The sequence below is a fragment of the Salvelinus alpinus genome, chromosome 4, assembly GCF_045679555.1.
Source record: "Salvelinus alpinus chromosome 4, SLU_Salpinus.1, whole genome shotgun sequence".
In the NCBI taxonomy this organism is placed as follows: domain Eukaryota; kingdom Metazoa; phylum Chordata; class Actinopteri; order Salmoniformes; family Salmonidae; genus Salvelinus; species Salvelinus alpinus.
The window spans coordinates 76,246,773-76,254,901 of record NC_092089.1 but is presented as its reverse complement, the minus strand read 5'-3'; the positions used below and the strand labels follow the sequence as shown (position 1 = coordinate 76,254,901).

The window sequence follows — 8,129 nt, the reverse complement described above, 5'->3', positions numbered from 1 at the left end:
TTCAAGCCACACCCACCAAATGGGAGCAAACATACCTCAAAGTCTGTTAAACCACATACATGAACGTTTAGAAGAAACGTGTCATTCAGTACAAACCATTACACAACGTAGCAAACATTTAAGTGAACTGAACACACCTCTGGTGGAGGTGCCGGTCACAATCACACCTGCAATCAATTAAAACAAACACAACCAATTCGTTCAAACTGACCAATAGCAAGCTCACAATCTCATTGCTATCATATTTCATTTAATTGAGGCACCTCCATCTTCTTACAGAATTCCAAGATGTCCTTTGGCTGAGAAGGTACTGAACATGCTCTCAAAATGTTGGTGCCCAGAAAATACATGTTTCTGAGGTGAGCAGGACTATTATGAGATGGAGTTAAGTCGGGATGCCACCAGGCCACAAGCAAAGTCGTGAGAAGAGGAATATTGGGGCAGGAACACAGAAAGGTGGATTTCTGAGGAGGAATGAAGGGAGAAAGAAGAGATTGAACAGAATGTGGAAAGCAGAGGTGGGATTTGAAATGAAGGAAGATAGTGATTAAAAATGGAGCTGGGGTGTTGAAGAAGAGTGGTGTGAAATTCAATCCGAGTGAGCTGTGCGCCAGATCGAGTTCTTGAGGTGAAATGGCAGTCAATGAGTACGTTAAGTGAGGTGGAAGGTGTGGTGAAGAGCTTGGAACCCAAGCCAGGTATCAATGGACTTGATAAAGAATAATCTGGTCCAGTAGGAGTGACATTTTTGGAGGAAGTGGATCCATTTGTGGTTTCAGGGTGGGTGAGCAAGGCGTTGGGTGCAGTTGAGTCAGTGAAGATAACCTGTAGTGGACTTGTGATGTTTGTTTCTACTGACCAGAGGGAGCGGGCACTCCGTGTCACGTAACTTGGGTCAAGATCTGTTTCTTGCTTTGCTCTTAGGAGCAGGGCACCATTGAAAGGAGTGATGTTTGTGGTAGCATTAAGTGTGGAGGTGGAATAATTGAAGTTGAAGATTCCTAGTGTTTGTGATGCCTGTCGTTTGGTGCGACGCAGACCCGGTGGTGAAACAGAGGAGTCACTGTCAGTCCTTTTGCGTCTTTACCCGACAAAGTTATTAGGATATAGGATATAGTTAGGATATATCAGTTATCCTGTTAGTTATCAGTTATCCTGTTTTTGTGCAGATTCCACTGCACTGTTTCAGGTGCAATGTTTATGGTCATGTTGCAACAGTTTGTAGGAGCGAGATTCCAAGATGTGGGAAGTGTTCAACAGGGCATGGGATAGAGGATTGTGTAGTTTCGGTGGATAAAGTTGTGTCAACTGTAGGGGTGCTCGTGTTGCTGGGGATTGGAAGTGTCCGGTGCGAGAGAGGCAGGTTGAGGTGGGTCACCTACTGGGGAGCCAGGCCCAGCCAATCAGAATGTTTTTCCCCACAAAAGGGCTTTATTACAGACAGAAATTCTCCTCCGTTTCATCAGCTGTCCAGGTGGCTAGTCTCAGACGATCTCGCAGGTGAAGAAGCCGGATGTGGAGGTCCTGGGCTGGCATGGTTACATGTGGTCTGCGGTTGTGAGGCCGGTTGGACTCACTGCCAAATTCTCTAAAATGACGTTGGAGGTGGCTTATGGTAGAGAAATTAACATTAAATTCTCTGGCAACAGCTCTGGTGGACATTTCTGCAGTCAATTGCATGCTCGCTGAACTTGAGACATCTGTGGCGTTGTGGCGTGACAAAACTGCATATTTTAGTGGCCTTTTATTGTCCCCAGCACAAGGTGCACCTGTGTAACAATAATTCTGTTTAATCAGCTTCTTGTCAGGTGGATGGATTATCTTGTCAAAGGAGAAGTGCTCACTAATGGGGATGTAAACAAATTTGTGCACAATTTGTTTAAAACGTTTTTTGTGGGTATGGACAATTTCTGTCATCTTTTATTTCAGCTCATGAAACATGTGACCAACACTTTTTACATGTTGCATTTATTTTTTCAGTAAGTGGTGGGTTTTTAATGAGTGTAGGGTTAGTTGGAAGGGTCTTTATTTATTATTTAAATTTTTTCCCCCCATTTTGTATCACAATGTATAATGGATTTGTGTTATAGTCCAGTTGGGGGCAGTAAAGCAACATATTGAATGCCAACTGCCGAGAAAAAAAGATTTCCCCTGTTCTGTATCCTCATGCCAGTGAGGCCTGATCGCTGAAGTAGACAAACTGAGAGACTTGGAGGCTCAGCTAAACTCTTCGGCGCAACAGAACAGAGCTTTGGGAGCCAATTTCTTTGCCACAGTGAAAGAAATGTGCAAACTGAAAGACAATGAAGGTACAGAACCTTAGATGCGTTGGCTAGTTGCCTTCCTGAATATTTTGTTTATTTCGACGTACTTTAACATTAGATGTGATATAAACTTGTGATCTCCTATGCTGCTTTGAGTAATCTTAAAGTAACTGTCCAGTGTTTGCAGATTTCTATGAAATATGTCCCATAATTAATTACAATACGAGAGAAGTAGTTTTCCTAAGTATGCTAAAAGGCAGTTTTTCAGTGTTGGAATGGTGTTGGCATACCCAAACAGAATGGTGTGGGCATATACCAGTCTTAAAAAAAATATGAATGCAAGTAGACCGCTGATTGGCCAGCTCATCCTCCTCAGGAGGATGTCTTCCTCTATGAGGAAATGGCAAGCATGTTTGAAACTGTCTGTTTGAGATACAAGTTTGAGATTGTTTTTGAAGTTTTCTTTTCTCTCCAATGTATACTTTGGCCACATACGAGTATGTGATGAGTCAACAATATTATGAGTTAACAGAATATGAATATTTAAATGCTCATATACACTAGACAATTACTTTAAAATGTATGCTTGTTCAATTCACACAATTCAAAAATTTTAATTTACTGCATACGAGTTTGACCTTTTAAGATGAAGTGGTTAAACTGAGGGAAGTGGATGAAGGTACTGTACAATATAAATGTTAAAGAAGGTTAAATCTATGTGGTAGTAATCAGGTTGTCTAGCTAGCCTGCAACGTTGTCACGTTGGCTAATTGCTTTTCCGAATATTTGTGTTACTTCGGCATACTTTAAAATGAGATATGATATAGAATCTTTAAGTCTTATACTGCTGAATAATCTGAATGTATGCTTTCTTAATATTCACAGAAATCAAAGTTTAATTGACTGCCAAAGAGGTTGAATTTCAAACTGAAGTGATCGAAATGAAGAAAGTGATTGAAGGTACAGAATAAAAGTCAGATGACTTTAGCATAATTATATTAGATGTGATATGTATATAATGTATGTTGAGAAATTAACATATTAATGAAAATGTTACTTACAGATACTAACACTGCACTTAAATGTTCCCTACATTTTGCTCAATCTCAAGATATACTTTGTATTCACATTAATCAAGGTTAAACTGCATGGCACAGAAGTTATGCTGTGTTCAAGTGCTCAGTGGAACTTCCTATTTCCTAGTCAGAAATACGACTTTGTTTCATTCATATGGTCTTTGGTCAGAACAATTATTCAATCAATAAGATTTGAGCTAGCTTGACAAGGAAGCTAATGTTGCTAATAATAAACTTAGCTAGCTTGCTTAACATATACAATATGGTCAAACCAACTACATTATCCATATTGATAAGGTGGTTGTCAAACTGAATTGTCGTCTTTTGGTGTAAAATGTCAGTGGTGAAACATCACAACTTGCCAACTCAGGCAACAAAATTCTCAGGTTGCCACTTGTAATTGCAACTTGGAGGGTTGTTCAAGTGAAACTTCCCAGGGAGTGGTAAATCTAAATGCAGAGGCTATGCTGCCGGGACCCATTCATAAATGGTAAATCTGAATGCAGAGGCTGCGCTGCTGGGACCAGTCATAAGTGACCGGAACCACATTCAGCGCATGTGCAAATTACATTTCAATATTAATACTTACATTAAAAACATACTGTGTGTAAAATTAACTGTTTGTGTGTGTTGGACTGAGCTGGAGGAAGCAATTAGCATTAGCCTATTACCTTTAACTAATAGCAATTAGCATTAGACAATTATTGTATTTTGTCATAATACTTTCCCCTCTGTTACAGGTATCTTCACAGATCCAGTGAAGGGAGTCTACTACTTCACATTATGTACGTTTGTCTACAATGACCACAAGGGTGCTGATGGTGACAATGCCAATTTGAATCAGAATAATGAGGACAGGGTCTGTGTGGAACTGTGGGAGCAGTGCCAGGTGTAAGACAACAATGATGGGCACACTACCTTCAGTGGCCTTCTGCTTTTTCCTGTAAAAGAGACGTTATAACCTGTAAATGAGAATTACCTCCCTGCCATGAAATGCACACTAAGTGTGTCCCAATAATCTCCTTTCTCCTGAAGCGTGTACTCTTTCACTAAAAGCATTGGATTGGTGGAGGCATGGGCTAGTGGTAATTTCCAACATTTCTTATTCCAGTCATCAGTAATTTCCTCTAAATTAGTGACGGGAAGTGAACAAGTGCACACTTTGGGAGGAATGAGAGCTAATTGGGACAGAGCCTCTGTCTGTAATGAAGCAGGAATTCTCTTGACGGTGACTGAATTTAGTGAGAATTAACTCCGCTGAATCCCAAACCAGCCCTGTTTTCTCATGGACTGCTCTTGCAAGTATTTTTTTTGTCTTTTTAAAGTTTTCATATGCACAATATTTCTGACCTTTTTTGTGATTTGTTTATGGAAAATCTAGAAAAAGCCTGGATTATAATTTATGAATTTCTCATGCCTCCATGTTATTTTTCTATGCTGTTAATTTAGTTTAGTGTTTTTAACGACTATGATAGATTAACTGTAGACATTGTTTTTGAACCGTTGGTTGAACTTCAGTATGCCAATGCAATTCATTAGACATTTTCAGACTCTGACTGTCATGTGGTCCTCAGTGTTCTCTGTATAATAATGTACTTTCCATCTCCTCTAAAATAAGGTGCATCTTTGCCTTGAGCCACCACATATATTTTTAGAGTGAATATGATGACCTTCATTTACTCTTGGGTACTGTCCTAGAATCCAGAAAAGTAATTTAAAATATTACGTTTTGAGCCACAAAGATGCAGCCACTTTTTCCTGCAAAGGTTGTTCAGAGTGTTGTTTTATCTAGACTTACTCAAAAACACTGACAGTTTGGATGGATTAATTATTAATGAAATATTTAGTGAGTTCAGGAGATCTTTTTGAACCTTATGCATTGGAAAAATGTCTGACAAAATGTTCCAATAGAAATGGAGCCAAATAAATAGACAAGATGATGGGCCAATTTTAACGTCCGCTACATAAAGTGGTCAGGGTGTATAACAACATCCTATTGTACTGGGCCCAGTTTCCCAATAGCATTTTAAAGCTAAGTTCGTTAGAACCTTGGTAGGAGCATTGTTAACTCCAAGCTGTTTCCCAAACCACCGTTGCTAAAGTTGCTCTTGAAAATGCTCGTTATTTAACCATTGCCTCAAACCAGTTGTTAGATGCTTTTTTTGCCCTTCCGCGTCACTGTATACACAAAATCAAGATGTTTCTGTCTTTCTGTGACTGCAGATAACTTCAGAACGAATGTGACTACAAATTTGCGAATTTTGTTGCAGTTGTTACTAACAAGCGAAAGATATAAAAATGCTTCTAATGAAAACCGAGTTAATACAGTCGAGGCTACATAGACCTATATATTTTTGAGTTTTAAGGTATTTGTGTCTGTAATTGCCACCTCAAAATAGTAAATGGTGAGTAACGTGTGCAATGATGTACCTAAACTTGATTTAGTGGATAATTATTGGGTAAGCATTAGAATAAGCCGCTTCAATATTGTAGCCGTAGGTGATAAACTCTTTAGGAGCTGATCCGTCATTAGTATTGTGGAATAATTCTAATGTTAAGGTAAGATTTGAAAGGGAGGATGCTGATCTGAGAGCAGTGCTGTCTTTCTTTTGATCCTTTCAGTATCGACACAAGCCTCAACACACACATTGAACATTCTCTGCGTGGTGTTTTGGGAAACGAATGTTACATCTTTGGCCGTTGTAGGAAATATGCATTGTTAAAACACTCGTAACCCAAAGTTTTATCGCTATCAGGAAACTAAGCCCTGTTCTTGTGAAGTCAAAAGCTGTTTCCATTAACTTAGGGATCAATTTGACAACATCCAGTGAAATGGCAGAGCGCCAAATTCAAATTAAATTATTAGAAATATTTAACTTTCTTACAATCACAAGTGCAATACACCAAATTAAGCTTTACTTCATGTTAATCCAGCCACTGTGTCAGATTTCAAAAAGGCTTTACAGCGAAAGCAAACCATGCTATTATCTGAGGATAGCACCCCATCAAACAAACACAGACAATCATATTTCATCCTGCCAGGCTCGACACAAAACGCAGAAATAAAGATATAATTCATGCCTTACCTTTGAAGAGCTTCTTCTGTTGGCACTCCAATATGTCCCATAAACATCACAAGTTGTCCTTTTGTTCGATTAATTCCGTCGATATATTTCCAAAATGTCCATTTATTTGGCGCGTTTGATCCAGAAAAACACCGGTTCCAACTCGCGCAACATGACTACAAAATATCGAATAAGTTACATGTAATCTTTGTCCAGACATTTCAAACAACTTTCCTACTACAATTTTACGTATTTTTTATCATAAATAATAGATAAAATTTAAGACGGGATAAACTGCGTTCAATAGCGGATAAAAACAAAGTGGAGAGAGCTTTCAGGTCGTGCGCCCCTAACAAACAGTACACTAGACTCGACCCTCGTTCTGAACAGCCCTACTTCATTTCTCAAAGGAAAAACATCAACCAATTTCTAAAGACTGTTGACATCCAGTGGAAGCGATAGGAACTGCAAGCAAGTGCCTTAGAAATCTAGATCCCCATAGAAACCCATTGAAAAGAGAGTGACCTCAAAAAACATTTCCTGGATGGTTTGTCCTCGGGGTTTTGCCTGCCAAATAAGTTATGTTATACTCACAGACATTATTCAAACAGTTTTAGAAACTTAAGAGTGTTTTCTATCCGAATCTACTAATAATATGCATATCCTAGCTTCTGGGCCTGAGTAGAAGGCAGTTTACTTTGGGCATGCTTTTCATCCGGATGTGAAAATACCACCCCCTAGCCTAGAGAAGTTTTAACTTGTCCAGAGATTAGATTTTTTAAATGTTTATATTTGCATAGAAAATAGATGCAACAGTTGTCTGCTAGGGTGAGTTTTCAATTAACTATCTTGTGTTGATGAAAACACAAAAGTTAGCTAGTACACGGTGTCGCTAACTGTCAAGCTAGCTAGATGACTGTCGCCCTAGCCTCCCGCCTGCTGTTCTTGTGGGAGGCGTTCATGCAGGAACCAATAAGATGCTCGAGGGGTGGGGGGCGTTCATGAAGGAACCAATGGGAGGCTTGAGTGTGTGCATTCCTGCCCGAATTGTGGGCTGCAGTTGCACACAATTGCACAAACCTTGCACAAAATGTAGCGGTTGAAGTGTTTCCATTACCAATTTAAGAAAATTGCGCGTTAACAAATTGTATGTCCTCACACCTGTCTGTTTCATGTTTCAGGTAGCTCGCAAAATCCAGCATTGATAGAATGCAATAATGACTATGTGCAATATTCTAATAATTCTCATGTGCCAATGTATCGCCACGATCCGTGCCATGGTGAAACTTGCACTCTTGTAGATCTGAAATAATTGGATGGTGAAACTTGCCAGCCAACCAGAAATGCAAGGTGAAGCAATACAGGTATTCTTGAAAGTAAGGACAATCCTTGTCCTGCAAAGAATTTTTTGGGTTGATTTTGCAAGCAGTATGCTTTCAGAATTATATGTCGAGTGGAGCTTTATAGTTACGTGATTACATCACGTGCCCTGCAAACCTTCAAAAGTATTTTGCAATCATTATTTATAATTTTTTTAAACGTTTCCACCATCATTTGTCTCAATAAAGTAAAGATTGACAAAAGAAAAATCCACCCCTGTCGAACCGATAAAAATGTTGTCGATCTTTAGAAAATGGAACCTACAGTAAGCACCATAATTCATTGGACAGTGACCATTTTTTTTTTATTGTGGTTCTGTACTCTAGAACTTTGAGTTTGAAAGG

The 8,129-nt window shown here is 39.2% G+C and overlaps 1 long non-coding RNA gene across 1 annotated transcript; it reads left to right on the top strand.

Moving 5' to 3' along the window:
* Positions 1–230: 230 nt before the first annotated feature.
* LOC139574459 (uncharacterized) lies at positions 231–4,751 on the top strand. The gene is made up of 4 exons (XR_011674779.1): positions 231–518; positions 2,174–2,309; positions 3,150–3,224; positions 4,081–4,751. It is a non-coding gene; the product is annotated as an uncharacterized lncRNA (long non-coding RNA).
* The last annotated feature ends 3,378 nt before the right edge of the window (positions 4,752–8,129 follow it).